The sequence below is a fragment of the Sus scrofa genome, chromosome 6 (assembly GCF_000003025.6).
Source record: "Sus scrofa isolate TJ Tabasco breed Duroc chromosome 6, Sscrofa11.1, whole genome shotgun sequence".
NCBI classification, from domain to species: Eukaryota; Metazoa; Chordata; class Mammalia; order Artiodactyla; family Suidae; genus Sus; species Sus scrofa.
In genome coordinates, this window is record NC_010448.4 from 104,270,528 (window position 1) to 104,286,793 (window position 16,266).

A 16,266-nucleotide genomic window follows, 5' to 3' on the forward strand; every position below is an offset into this window, starting at 1 on the left:
TCAGGAGAGAGTGCGAAGGTATAAAATCCTCACTTAGAGACCTCAAGTGGTGGCATTACATTGTTGCATTTTGTACAGCCCTGGACCTGGCTTTGTCAGAGCCCTGGAGTTGAGCTGACAGAGAAGGGCTGGCCTCATGCCAATCATTCCATATGAGATTGAAATATAGAAAGGAGACTGCCAATTTAGCAAATCACAGAGGAATAGGGGAAGATGAGGAGGAATATTCATAACCTCATCCGGGGCACTCTCTTTGTTGCATCAGGATACCTCAGAGACCAAATTAATAATTTAAAGGTTGTTTAGTAAGCATGGAATTAAAAGCAAAAAGAGGTACATAATCTTGGAGATTTCACCCCGCTGGTGGTAGGGCCTATTGAATCATCCCTGAGCCACAATGCAGTTATAGCATATTTATTAATCACCTTGTCAAGCACATTATAAATACCTTAATTTATATGAATTCATTAACACTCCCAGCAACCCCACGAAGTAACTTCCTAGGAGACGTTCTTCCCAATAAATGGATAAGAGGATGGATGAACCAGAGCTTAAGTTAGGTTACAGGGCTGACAAATTTTAGAGGTTGAAATCCAAAGCCAACATTCTTAAGAGCTACACTATTTATCCCTCTAGGGTTAATTTGTTTGTCCTGGATTGGGACACTGAAAAAGCTCATTATTTTCCACTTTCCATTTCCATGTTCTGAGCTCTCCATTGCAGTTTTGTTTTTAGGCTTCTTCCAGACAAATTACTGACATATAAATTGTTACTGTTTACTAAATTACACTCATATTCTAGTCCTTTCACTCTGAGATTTCATCAGTCCAATGTCTGAATTACTGTCAGAGGGGCTGAGAGTCTTGAAGCTAATTCCCACCTAATATTGTACTAGCTTTACTGCAACCTAATTTTTATTACTTTTAAGTTCTTAGGAATCTGATAAAACATGCTTCTCATTATTGCCTTCAAATACTACCAACAGGGAGTTCCCTTCCTGGCTCAGTGGTTAACGAACCCGACTAGGAACCATGAGGACGCAGGTTCAATCCCTGACCTCGGTCAGTGGGTTAAGGATCCAGTGTTGCCATGAGCTGTGGTGTAGGTCTCAGATGCAGCTTCGATGCTGTGTTGCTGTGGCTGTAGATCCAGTTTGACCCATAGCCTGTGAACTTTCACATGCGGTGGGTATGGCCCTAAACAAACAAACAAAACAAACAAACAAAAAACCACCAACAATTAATGGGTACAATATTGGTAGAAAATAGTCTCAGAATGGATTATAAAACTGATGACCAAGGGCACTTCCTTAAGAATTCTGAAATTAGTCATTGTTAGATGAATCCCAATCTTCTACAATTTTTTTCTAACTTCATTGAATTTTAAGAACTTGGACTGGCAAAAAAAAAAAGGTCTTAATTGTTACAGGTTATTTATGTATTTGTATCTGCATTTAGAGAGTGTTTAAGAATAGCACGGAAGGGGATTTTATATTTGTCATTTCTGGTATGACCAATTTCCCATCATTAATCATATGAATCATGGCTGTGAAATGAGCCTAAAATTCCCCCTAATTTATTTTATGTTCTCCTTCAAGTAAAGAGGTGATATCTGTCCTGAATGCTAATGTTAGGATATATTTCAAACCCTCTGAGTAGTTTCTTGAGATCCTTGGAATAAAAGTGCTTTATATAGCCTTCTACAAAGTATTTGAGACAGTCACTTATGAATTACTATGTGTGACAACTTTATCTGGCTGTACCAAAAGACGTGGGGTGGATTAGGAATGAGTTGTGGAGGCAACTAAATTTTCTGGACTGTCAATCACCTTTTAGACAGGTGAGTTCGTACAACAAATAACCTTGCTCTTCCAAAATCCTATGTGGATGCTTAGACCTTCTGAAAGCTTTGAATGGATTTTCCTGCCTTGGCAGTAAACTGTCAAATGATCAGCAGAGTCAGAGTGTCACTTTGCAGAGTGGCAGGGGTGGCTGCTGTGTGCACCAATGGTAGGAACAGAAGGGGAGGGGATTTTCTAACCTGCTGTACAGATGTGAGGCCTGAATCACATGCTGGGTTCCATTCAGTCTTTGGAGTTGTTTCAATTCATAAATTATAAATGTCATATATTGCTGCACAGGTCATGAGAGAGTAGTAAATGATAATTCCAAGATGGTTATTAGAGGAAAGGAATCCTTTGGGAGATGGGCAGGTGGGATGAAGGACCAAGAGAGGGAATTAGAAATGCATGTAGTCCAAAGAGGCTGAAGTAATGCTGTGATGACAATTAGAGTTTGGAAATGTCAGCAGCAGATCAAATCTGCTGTGACCTGCCAATTGCAGACTGTTAAGGTCCCTATAACAATTGCATGATTCCCTTGGAGCAAAGGGTGATATCCTAGAACAATACCAGAAATGTCTAAGGAGTTTGAAACTGCAGAACAGCTATTTAGCCATAAACATACCCTGTTTGGAGGAATGTTGTATGAGAGAGTAACATACAAACAAGGAGGATGCACAGGGGAGTCAGGGAAATTTTAAGAATTATGAAGCATTCCCATCATGGCTCAGCAGTAACGAACCCTACTAGGATCCATGTGGCCTTGCTCAGTGGTTTACGGATCCAGTATTGCTGTGAGCTGTGGTGTAGGTCACAGACACAGCTTGGATCTGGTGTTGCTGTGACTGTGGTGTAAGCTGGCAGCTACAGCTCCAGTTAAACCCCTAAGCTCCCATTAGTTCCCCTAGTCTGGGAACTTCCATATGCCTCAGGGGGGTGGCCCTAAAAAAGGAAAGAAAGAAGGAAGGAAGGAAGGAAGCAAGGAAGGAAGGAAAGAAAGAAAGAAAGAAAGAAAGAAAGAAAGAAAGAGAAAAGGAAAGAAAAGAAAAGAAAAAGAAAGAAAAAGAATTATGTGAGTCTTCACAGATATAGAGAATAAGCTAGTGGTTACCAGTGGCGAGAGGGAAGCAGGGAGGGGAGTAGGAGATACAAACAATTATTTATAAAAGAAGCTACAAGGATATATTGTACAACACAGTGAATATAGACAATATTCTATAATAATTATGAATGGAGTTTAACCTTTAAAAATTATGATCCAATACATTGTACATCTGTCACTTATATGATATTGTACATCAACTATACTTCAGTTAAAAACAGATGTTGTAGTATAAAAAAGATTTATGTGAATCTTATTTAAAACTTTATTTAGCCACAATCATAAAAAATTACCTTTTAATACTTTCTTGGGCTGCCTATTTTTAAATGAAATAATCTTCCTTTTGCATTGAGAAGATCCGTTTTAAAATAATAGCTCATAAATTGATTTCAAAATGAAAAATCAAAAAATAAGGTGATAGTAAAAAATGATGTTTTTCCAAGCTCAAAATACACATTTTTTCACATCTCATTATGTACCATTTTCCTCAGGTGGATGAGATATGATGCAAGTCCAACTATTACCTACTTAATGTTCTCCTTTTGTTAACTAACAGGTAAAAAAGCTGGTTAGCAAGCAAACAAAATGCAGAAAAAGGCAATAGAGGGAAGGCTGTCACCTTAATGCAGAAGCATTCTAGGTAAGAGTATTGCATCTTTTGTCCTCTAGCAAATTTCATTAAAAAAGCACAGTCTCTTTTATTAATAAGATGGTAAAGCAAAACCACTCTATTTCTTGCTTTGTTTCTCACTCTTTCTCCCTTTCCTCACCAAGCCCTGGGGTGAAGGTAGCGTTGAGTGCTGTGGTGTACATTTCAAATTGAGTTTTTGTTTCTTTTTAACTATTGGTAAAAATGTTATTTGTAAAATGAGTAGAAATTACTAATTCACTATCAATATAGTCTGACAATAGGACTGATAACCTAGAGACCATATTAAGCATACAATTAAATTCTGCGGTTTGATTAGTGTCTAAGAGTGTACATTTTTCTCTTGGATCTGAGTTTGTAGAGCTTCGGTTATTACTGAAACAATAAAATCACTTGTTTCCAGACATGTGGGGAAAATGGCCTCAAAGCTTAAAAAATAACTAATTTGGGGTCAAGATTCAGTGTTTATTTTAAAAGATAGAAATCTTAAATTTCAATTCAAATCATCGAAATTAATTTATATATATATGAATCATGGAAATGATAAATAATGCAACTTATTCCCAGTAGGTCTATTTCAACTTTCTTACTTACATTTGTCAAAACTGAGGCAGACATTAGTAGAGACTCATATTGCAATTGTGCAAGGAACACAATGATTTTCTGCCTTAGAGCAGACCAAATGGAACCCCAGAATTTATCCTAATTTGTTCCGTAAATAATTGAGGGGATTAGGAGTTCCCGTCACGGCTCAGTGGAAACAAATATACCTAGCATCTATGAGGATACAGGTTTGATCCCTGGCTTTGCTCATTGGGTTAAGGATCTGGGGTTGCAGTGGGCTGTGGTGTATAGTGTAGGTCACAGATGCGGCTTGGATCCTGTGTTGCTGTGGCTGTGGTGTAGGCCAGCAGCTGCAGCTGTGATTTGACCCCTTAGCCTAGGAACCTTCATATGCCTCAGGTGTGGCCCTCAAAAGACAAAAACAAAAAACAAGCAAAAAAAAGAATTTGGGGGATTAAACAACAAGGATTTATTGCATAGCATAGGAAACTAAATTCAATACCTAATATCTTATAATAACCTATAATGGAAAAGAATCGAAAAAAAGAATACGTGTGTGTGTGTATGTGTGCGTATGTATTATGCTGAATCAATTTGCTCTACACCTGAAACTAACACAATATTGTAAATCAACTATACTTCAGTTTTAAAAAGTAGCATATTTTTTAAAAATTTGAGGGAATTGAGACAAATACTTTGGCTATATGGGGTTGATAGTAACAGAGCAGAAGAATTTCTCAAACATGTGGCCAAACTCCATGCAGAGGAATGGGGAATGGGTCCCTGGTGGAGGCAGGCTGTAGGTAAAGAGGTCTTTCCTTGCAGAAGCAAAGTTCTTTGTCTCTTATCCAAGATTCTAGGGTGGAATTACACAGTCTGGGAAGGATGTTAGTGGTACTCTAGCTCTCACAGGGGGAGGGGCAAGATGGCTACACAGATTGAGGGAAGTGCAACTTTGAATAGCTCCATTTGTTTAGAGAAGACCCACTCTCAGCCCATGTGGTCTAGATCGGCTGATGTCATTATTAGTTTCTGGGATGGGCCCTTATTGGTCTACATCAATGACCATATTCTGTCCCCCTGCTCATGGTTTAGGGGTGAAAATAAGACCCAAACAATGAGGTTTTTTATGAATTTCATGAAGAAAGGTACTTTTTTCTCCTAGACTCCAGTAAGAGAATATGTGAAGAAGAGTTGCAGCCACTTTGCTCTAGATTTTGAACACAATGTCTGTACTGAGGACTTTGGAGCCAAGAACTGGAGAGAGAAGTCAGATCCTGGTGACATTGTTATAGTTCTGGCATCAGGCTTTGCTGAGATAGAAGTAATGTGCTGTGGAGCAGTAATATTAGTGAGAGGAAAAGGGAAGAAGCAGGATTGGGCCAGGGGACTATCGGATAGTTCTCACAGCACTAATGGATTAATTTCTTAATTGAGTATTTCAGGCTTTCAGACATGCAGTTGGCCTCACTACCTTAGAAGTGTGCTTGTCTTAAGCCTATCATTAAGAGGGCTGCTGCCCATTTATTTGTCTTATTTGTGAGGGCAGCTCTATTTCCAAATTCTCTTTCATTCTGTCTAGCCCTTAATTTCATATCTCTCCAGTGAGACAAATTATTTGATAGAAGTTATAAATACCGACTAAAGGAAGCAGAACTGAGAAAAAGAAATGTCAAGTCGCTTATTTCCGTGGGTCTCAGTTTCCTTTCTTGACAAATGAGAGGGTGGGTCAGGTTATGTCTAAGGTCCTTCCAGCCCTTAGATTGTGAAAGCAATTTTGACATAATGATTTCAATTTCAAGTCCATGTTCGAAGAATACAGGTTAGTGATATGAGAGTTAATGAAACTAATATGGAATTAAAAGAAGAACCAATTAAAATTGGATTTCAAGGGCCAAGAATACTATGGAATACACTTGCAAGAGGAAGCCGGAGTTGGAAACAGTGTGGGAAAAATGAAGAATAGAATGATAGTTTATTCTGGTTCTCTGGCGAGAAACATATGTTTCAATAGAAAAACAGAGGAGGTAAGAATAATTAATTCATTTATTCCATTAGGTATGTGTTGGGAATCCTTTATATGCTAGACCAGTACAGTAGGCGTTAGAGATACATAGCTATAAAAGACATATCATCCCTTTCCTTGAGAAGCCAATAATCCATCATGGAGACATATTAACAGATAAATACCATAGTCTAACAAGTGCTTCATTGAAATAGAAAAGTCACAAATGGGAGGTCAAAACGATCATTATGTTATAACGCAGATTTGTAGAGGAGTTTGTATCAAAGACAACACTATTTTAACTCTATAACTAGACTTTCTTTACAGTTTCTTTGATGAGTTATTCACACACTACATTTATAATGCCTAAATAGAATTTTTATGATTAAATTATTTATTAATTTAACAAAATACATGCAATGCCAAATTTTAAATTTAGGACCAAATTTTACTCTTTTTTTTTGGTGGGGGGAAGATGGGAAGAGGGAGATAAAGCTCTTAAAAATTAAATCTAGTGATTGCTAGAACAATCTTTACCAAGCTCAGCCAATAGCTTGTTATACTCTAAATATAACTTGTCATTTTGTGACAAAATCCAATTTTTAGATTAACTGAAAATCCATTTTAATTTTCAATTGTTTAGTATACCTGAAAACCAAAAATTTATAGAATGAACTTTCATATTTATTTTGTGTCAGGTGATAGGGAATTATATCCTTTGTGTCCCTAGAAATTGGTAAGATTGATGAATGGATTATGCAGGCATTCAGAATTCAGTTCAGACCCTATTAATAATGCATTGTCTCCACTTACTTTAGCTTACCATGATTTCACGTCATTTCTGAACATCACCCACAAAGAAATTTAATTCATTGATTTAATGGCACCAAAGTGATTCTAGAGGGTAGGTGTTTGATAGTTAACATATTTCATGACTGGTAATTGTTCTTACTGACTTACAGAAATTATCAAAATAATTTGTACTTTAGAGATTAAAATGCAACATTTAATTTTTAACGTAAGGAGTGAGCAACATTTAAAGCCCGGAGTGGAGGACAAAAAACATAATGAGGAGAAAAATTAAAAGAACATAATAATGTTATAACTGTTTCAACAGCATTCTCTTTCTAAGGCTTAGCTACAGACAGCCAAGCAAAAATAAATCGCCTTAATGTAGCCAAGTGAATGTAATCAAATTTTCAATTAAAAAAAAGGTAGGTGAATTTAACTTGTTTTTGCCAATTTCCAATTCTTTCTAGGCATGCTTCCTTTTTTTACGTCACAGAAAAAAAATGTTTTGAAACTGTGGTCTTTCTTAGACCTAACTAAATAATTCCATTTTTCACCAAATAAAATTAGTAGTATTTGATGGTAAGAGGTAGAAATATCTGCTTTTGTAGGAGAAAAAAACATTTCAGGACAGACATTCATCTGTCTTGAGTTGTTAAGCGTAATCATATTTAAAAATCAGGGACAGATGAATTGGCTTTCAAACTTTGTTTCATTTTTGTGTTTAAAAATTGAGGTATAATGTACATGCCAGTAAAATGCTCAGATTTTAAATATAACTACCAACCAGATCAAGATGAGATAAAGAACTTTTATTTCCATTAGCCCAAAAGTTCCTTCTTGTCCCTTTCTAATTAATAAGACTGTCCTAAGAGGTAACTATTTTTCTGACCTCTATCATGATAAATTAGCTTTGTCTGTTCTTGAACCTGATATAAATGGATAGTTTAGTTCTATGATTATTACTTTTTAAATCATGTCTATACTGTCACTATAAATTTGTTCAGGTGTCACAGTATACCAGAATTAGTGCTTCAAACTCATTATGTTCTCTCTCTCCAATACTGGATTTCCTGTCTGTATCTAGTTAAAAGTGGATTACTTTTGCTTAAGTTAAGTGATTCTGAATTTAAATGGGATGGGTATGAAGCAGTCCATTTTGGTGGAATAGAGCACCCTGGCAGATTTGGGATATGAACTAGCCTAGCATGTGAGCAGAGGGGCTTGCTGTGCTAGGGAGAGCAGGGTCATTAATACATTTCTGAGTTTGGATTGCTGGAACGGTGAATAAATTAGGATTTGTCTGCAGGAGTGGGGTACATGGTGAGCCCTAAATTTTGGGAATCAGATGAGATTAGGGGTGAGTGGGGAGAATGCGATGTAACTCAGAATTGGACCATAGATCTGCCTGTATCCATTCCTTCCAGCAAATGTCAAGACTAGTTCTCCTGCCTGTGATGGGTTGGTATCACCCTGCAGACAGAGGTCAGGTGGCTCCCTCCCCCAGTTCGGAGAGGTGACACGAAGAAGTTAGGAAAAAGCAGGACCAGCCTTCTTACAGTATCTGCAAGATAAAGGCCTGGCTCCTGGACAGGGTATCTGTGTCTTACATTACCAGACCTGTGCTTTGGCTGGTTTCAGCTGCCAGCATTCTGCTAGAGGCACTGTATGGACTGCTTCCTCTGCCTGCATCCTTCCCATTTTAACACCCCCACCCCACCCTGCCTCCCAACTGCAATAAATAGCCATGTGCAGATAGTGGAGAAGCAAGCTCAGAGGATTGGCTTGTCTGGACTCTCATCTGAGCTCTCTTACTGGCCTTTTGATTCTGGGCAAGTTACTGTACTTCTCCAAGTCTCAGTCTTTCCTTTCACCGCAGGATATAATAGTACTTACCTCATGGGGTTAAAGGAGATTAAGTGGCTGCTTGCCCAGTGGGTCACCATTTCCGCTGGATGGGAAAGAACCTATTTAAACTATAGGCACTCAGAATTTAGTGAAAACCACTCTTGATTCAGATGCTTTCTCTGATTCTACCAGGAGGAGTAGAGTTTTCATAAAGTATTCTGTGACAGTACTTTCCCACACTTAAATCATTTCCTTTCTAACCCTCCTCTGGACTCTACACTACCTGAAGGCAGGGGCTCTGTCTTTGATGTTTAAGTTCTAGTGCTGCCACAGTGTCAGGTACATAGTGGGTACTCAGGAAGCATCTGTCACAGGCATGAATAAAGCCTGTTATTTGGCAATTATACATTGCACCTCACCTGTTTTTGGTAGTTTTCCTTCGGTGCAGGGTTCATGTTCAAGATTATTTTGTAGGAAAGGTATGAGTTTCACTGAATCTTTCAAATTTACCTGTCAAGCTACTCCAACTATCTTAAATTTGTTTGACAATCAACACCAACACAAAATTACTATTTATGAACTGATTCTCTGTTGGAAGGCTCAGCAGTGACACTGTGCAAATAGCTATAATTTAGCAATTCCACAGCATTTGCCTCAGTGAAGGAGTTAATAGAAATAATAACCTTTAGCTTCAACTGAGACCACAAAACCTGTGTCAGACTTCTGGAGTAAAGATTTACATAGAAGCCTGGCTATTAATTTCATATTATGCTTTCACTATTTTCCTGATATAGAAATTTAGGTTCTGACTATAAGCCCCAAGGCTTGAGAAATGAGGAAACATCTACACCTACCAGAAATGTAACTATATTGGATACTGGATTATTAATACTGTGACAAAAGTAGAGAATGCTTCTAATTACTGTAATGTTGCTAGCAGTCTCCACTCCTCTCCCCGGCTTTTCCTAATATCCTTTTTTAATGAAGAAACACACAAGCTCTATATGCTGTAGAACAGTTTACATTTTACTATAGAACAGTTTCAATTCTAAAGAAACAAAACAACTCATTCTTAAATCCATATATCTCTGGGCAGATGTTAATGTAACAACTCAGCCCTTAATACCCATGACAACCAGGGCATTATAGAGTTGACATCCTAACCATATGTATCACCAAACTATGCTTTATATTCCATTTTATTAAGGATAAAAATGCTTCAGAAAATGCATAATCATCCATGCTTTGAGGGAAATTAGAGGAAACGTTAAACACTTATTTAACACAGATTTGACATAATGATCATCTTCTTTCACTGTTGTTAGCCTGGGGACATAAGATTGGATGGAAATGAAAAAAAGGAACCTATTTACATTACCTTTAGTTTTTAAAAAAGATGTGAGCATTTAGGAGAGCTTTAAAATTTTTTATGTTAGTACCATAATAGACAAATCCTGATGAATTCATTCTTTTATCATTGACTAATGTCCTTCTTAGTCTTTTGTTACAATTTTGGACTTAACATCTATTTAATGTGATATAAGTATGACCACCACTTCTCTATTTTGGTAATTTGCATGCAATATCTTTCTTTTTTTCATCCTGTCACTTTTAGCCTATGTATTACACCTAAAGTGAGACTCCTCCACAGAAATTGGCACAGCACTATAAATCAACTATACTTTAAAAGAAATAAATTAAATACTTATCTAAAAAAAATAATGTGAAACTCCTATAGACAGCATATAGATGGATGCTGTTTTTTTAAATCAACTCAGCCATTCTATATTACTTGAATGGAGAAGTCCATCCATTTATATTTACAGCAATTATTTATAGGGAAGGACATACTATTGCCATTAAAAATGTTTTCAGTATATCCTATAGTATTTTGTTTCCCTTTCTTTACATGCTACCTTATTTTATTGATTTTTCTTTCTTTTCTTTTCTTTTTGTGGTGGCATGCCTCAATTCCCTTCTTATTTTCTTTTGTGTATCTTCTGTTGATATTTCCTATGTATTACCGTAGGGATTATTGAAACAACTAGTTATAGAAATCTATTTTAAATTGATAACTATTTAACCTCAATTGCATAAAAATTCTACTCCTTTATAATCCATCATTATGTTATCAATGTCACTAAATATATCTTTTATATTTTGTGTCCATTATCATGGTTATAGTGTTATTTTTATGCTTTTTTAAGTTCTATATCAGACTCAAAATTGATTTATACACTATAAATGATAGTATTACAGAATTCTGTATTTGCCTATATATTTACCTTTACCAGAGAACTTTATATTTTCATGTTGTCCAGCATCCTTTCATTATAATTCTAAAGACTCACTTTAGTATTTCTCATAAGGCAGGTCTAGTGGTGATGAACTCTCTCAGCTTTTGTTTATATGGGAAGGTCTTTATTATTCCATCGTTTTTGATAGATAGTTTTGTCAGATAAAGTATTTTTGGTTGGCAATATTTTTTTTCTTCCAGCATGTTAGATATAGCATTCTACTTCCTTCTGACCAGTAATGTTTCTGCTGAGAAATCCATTGATAATCTCATGAGAGTACCTTGAATGTGATAAATTGCTTTTCTTTTGCTTTTTTCATAATCCTCTCTTTGTCTTGGATTTTGCTTTTTTTTTTTTTTTTTTGTATTTTTGCCATTTCTTGGGCTGCTCCCGTGGCATATGGAGGTTCCCAGGCTAGGGGTCAAATCAGAGCTGTAGCCGCCAGCCTACGCCAGAGCCACAGCAATGTGGGATCCGAGCCACGTCTGCAAACTATACCACAGCTCACGGCAACGCCGGATCCTTAACCCACTGAGCAAGGCCAGGGATCAAACCTGAAACCTCATGGTTCCTAGTCAGATTCGTTAACCACTGAGCCATGACGACGGGAACTCCTGTCTTGGATTTTTGACAGTTTGATTATAATGTCTCAGTGTGGGCATCTTTAGGTTCATCCTAGTTGGAATCTTTTGCGTTTCTTAAATCTGATTGTCCATTTCCTTCCTCCAATTTGGGAATAATTGGCCATTATTTCCTCAGGTACACACTCTGCTTCTGTCTCTCTCTTCTAGGACTTCCATAATGTGTATATTGGTCCACCTAATGGTGTCTCAGGAGTCCTTTAGACTCTTTCTCCCACTCTTATTCTTTCTTTTTCCTTTTTGTTTCACTGACTCGATAATTTCAAATGACCTGTCTTTGAGTTTGCTGATTTTTTTCTTTGGTTTGATAAAGTCTGTAGAACTCTGCTAGTGTATTTTTCAGTTCAGTTATTATACTCCTCAACTCCAGAAGTTCTGTTTTTTTAAACAATATCTCTTTGTTGATATTCTCATTTTCTTACTTTACTGATTTAATTTGGTTATCAGTTTTCTCTTACAATTCAATTGAGCTTCTTTAAGATGACTGTTTTGACTCTTTGTCATATAATTCTTAGTTCTCCATTTCTTTAGATTTGATTTCTATGCTGGCTTGGTGGAAGGGCTATCATGGGTGAAATGCAATGGCTTTTCTTATCCATTTCAATGAGTCTGGGCTTGGCTTTGCACTTGTTTGGGATACTGTGGCTTCTTAACTAGTTTCTGGAGTTTTCTTAAAGGCTTTTTAGATGGTATATTGTTTTAAGTTGGTGTCTCTTTGGGGGAATGAGGTCTGGGGCTTCTTATTCACTATCTTGCTAAAGTCACACCACAGGAACATTTTAAAAGTGAATTCCTTTCCCTTTTTTGTAATCTTTGCAATGTGGGTGGTAACTAGTATGCCTGAAGTGATAATGCTAGCTATAATATTTTAAACATCTTAAGGAAATTTACAGATATCATACTTATTCTTAGAAAGCCTTGCAAGAGAGACATTTTATTCTTACATTCCAGTTTAGGAAATAGGTTTTCTAAGAATTTAAACTTGCCCAATGTTAACATTTGGGATTCAGCCTCAGGCCAGCCCGACTCCCAACAGCCTGCTTCTCCTACTCTACTATTTTCCACTGTGGTGTGATATATTGGGAAAGACTACACCTTAGTGAAATGTATGGTCATAGAAAAGCTTGTATTTATTACTTCTGAAATACTATTGAATGTGATTATCAGTCTAGATTGTTGCTTCACTAATGTTTCAGATTTAAAGAAGTTATCAGTTGTGTTATTCATTGAACTTTGCACTTTTCCTAACAAGATTAATTTTCTTGTAAAAAATTTGGGTAGTTCTAGTAATCAGAACATTGCCATAGGGTACTAACTTCAATCACCACCTCACTCTTGTGTTATAGACTTCCCAGAAGAAAGATTTTCTCTAAAAATTAGTTATCTGCAGGCAATAAACTTGACACATATCTGAATTAGAGCAAATTAAGAAGGTTATAAATGTAAATGATCACCATTTAACTCTTCTACCTTTACATTAAAAGCAACTAGAAATACAGTTATAGATTCCCATGTATGCATAAATAGTGATAGGGAAGAATTATTGAAAACTCCCAAAGTGGCTCTTCCCAAACTTATTAAATTTTTTTCTCAAGGAATCAAATCTCTGACAGGTAGCCTATAATAAATCTTCATATCTCGACTTTAACCTGTAATTCTGATTAATTAACAGTGCATATTAATTATGCAGACAAGTAGGCTGTGTGCCTAATGGTTAAGAATCATTATGGTTTCCCCGCCTGGTTCCACCACTTACCATTGTGTGACCTTAGGCAAGGTCATTAACTTTTATGTGCCTCACTTTTCTCCATCTATTAATGGGTCTGGGAAACAATTGAACATGTTTCCCTGATGTATATCAAGGTTTAAATACAATAAGTCAAAAGTGTTTTGAACATAGAGATAAATCAGTGAATCTTAGTATATTTAAGGAAAACCTGGTGCAAGTAGAAATGTTTTTTAGTGGATTTAGGGAGACAAATACATATTTTAATTCTTCTGAGGCACAGAATAAACTTTAAAGAGTCAGTAGGATGTGGTATAAAATCAAATCAAATATATCTAAAATGTGAAAACACTTAAGTGACTTTAACCTTTAATGTATTGAACCAGTATATTTGATCTATAAACATTTACCACCTATGCATATATATATATTGGGAAAGCAAATCAAGTCTTTGCTCAGGCAATTACGGTCTAGCTGTGGAAAGCTGACATGTTTTGAGAAAGGTAAGTGAATAAGTGAATACTGTGTCAAAATGAGTGGAAACTAGCAACAGAAATTCTACAAAAGAGCGAGCATGGTGAGGGTCAGGGTGAGTGGTACAAGACAAATTCCCGGAGAACAGCTCTGAGCTTGGGGAGTTTAACTAGAGAAGAGAGGACATTGTGGTACAAATAAGCAAAGAGCTTTACAAACATCAGTGATCATAGGAATCATTTTGTAGATGTTTTAAAATGTGGAATCTGATTCACGGAAACAGTAAACTAGTGATCATCAAAGGTAAGACAGAAGCTCAAGGGGCAATATAGGGGTAGGGGATTGAGAAGTACAAGCCACTAGGGATAAAATAAGCTACAAGGATATATTGTACTACACAGGGAATAGAGTCAATATTTTTATAATATAACCTTTGAAAATTGTGAATCACTATATTGTACACCTATAACATATATGCTATTACTGTACAACAACTATACTTCAATTAAAAAGTGGACTACTTTTCTAAATATACCATACCAAATATTAAAGTATAGGAGTTCCCTTTATGGTTCAGTGGTTAACAAACCTGACTAGGATCCGTGATAATACGGATTTGATCCCTGGCCTCACTCAGTGGGTTAAGGATCTGGCATTGCCGTGAGCTGTGATGTAGGTCATAGATGCAGCTCAGATGCCATGTTGCTGTGGCTGTGGTGTGGGCTGGCAGCTGCAACTCCAATTCAACCCCTAGACTGGGAACTTCCATATGCTGTGGCTGCGGCCCTAAAAAGACAAAAAAAAATTAAAATGCAAAGAAGTGAACAAAATTTCTTAACATGTATGAAAGAAAAGGAGCCAACAGCTCTAAAATAAAATCATCATTATAATCATCATCAATGGCAAATGCTAACCTCCTTAATATGTTAATAGTTCTAATGAACCAATTTTTAAAAAGCAATGGTTTAAGGGGAGTTCCCATCGTAGTGCAGTGGTTAACGAATCTGACTAGGAACCATGAGGTTGTGGGTTCGATCCCTGGCCTTGCTCAGTGGGTCGACGATCCGGCGTTGCCGTGAGCTGTGGTGTATGTTGCAGACACGGCTCAGATCCCGCGTTGCTGTGGCTCTGGCGTAGGCCAGTGGCTACAGCTCCGATTAGACCCCTAGCCTGGGAACCTCCATATACTGCGGGAGCGGCCCTAGAAAAGGCAAAAAGACAAAAAAAAAAAAAAAAAGCAATGGTTTAAAAACCATATAGAAAAATGAGATTAATAAGAATGTATAAGTGAAGAAATAAAAATTTAAAAAGAATAAGTTTAATAAAGAGGCCAAAAAATTAACCCTCATATTCAATCAACTGTAAGCTAAAAAAATAAAACACGAGTTTTTAGTTACAATTTGAGAAAAAAATTAAAACTCATTAAAATTCATTACTTATGGGTAAAAAGGTTTACTGTATTTCTGAAGTTATTTGGTAACATGCACCAAAAATTTTATCCTCAGATAATAGCCAAATGTGTAAGAAACATGTGAAAAAAGAAAATTAAAAACATGTGAAGTCCGATACCACAGGTTGGATAGACCTCAAGATAATGCAAGTTAACCAGCCTTTAGGTGATGCTGAGCAGCAAGAAAATAACTTATATTTGAGAAACACTGAGACTACAGTGGTGAGAATAAAAAATAGGCTGTTTTAATAGTTTCAGCACAAAATTATATAGGGCTAAGTTGAGATGGAGGCAACGGCAATGGAAAGAAAGGGACTGTCATGAAAGTTTATTAAGAGAAATATATAACACTTGGCTACATATATATAAGGAAAAGGCAAGACTTCAATGATATTCTTTGACTGGGAAGTGAGTTGACATAGTAGCAAAGTTAAAGAGGAGAACTTGCTTGGAGAAAGTGAATAGCACAGCTATGAGATGTTGAATTGGAGTTAGTAGTGTCCCATTCAAGATGGATATAGGCGGGGAAAGAAATAAATATTAGACTTGATCTATGTATATGTGATAGCTAGGGTTATAAAGAGAGAATTTTTGAGTTCTTTATGGGTTAGTGAAGTTATCAGGGATAAAGAAAGACATTACGTGTTAATAAAGATATCACTATTCCAAAAGACGCAACTGTCCTTAATGAGGACTCCTATGCTCCTAACAACAGAGTATCAAAATAGGTGAAACAAAAACTGATAGAATCGTAAGGAGGAATAGAAGAACCAACTACTGTAGTTGATAATAAAACACTCTTCTATGATAAATGGACAGATTTAACAGGAAGAAAATCAGTTAAGGATATAGTTGAACTCAATAGCACTATCAATCAACTA

At 36.5% G+C, this 16,266-nt stretch overlaps 1 protein-coding gene across 2 annotated transcripts in view; it reads left to right on the forward strand.

Moving 5' to 3' along the window:
* Nucleotides 1–16,266, forward strand: part of METTL4 (methyltransferase like 4) — a 328,604-nt gene that overhangs the window by 214,715 nt on the left and 97,623 nt on the right. For both annotated transcript variants that reach the window (XR_002345043.1, XR_002345044.1), the window contains exon 9: nucleotides 3,499–3,582. The gene's annotated coding sequence lies outside the window, so the exon portion shown is untranslated. The remainder of the gene's footprint in view (nucleotides 1–3,498; nucleotides 3,583–16,266) is intronic.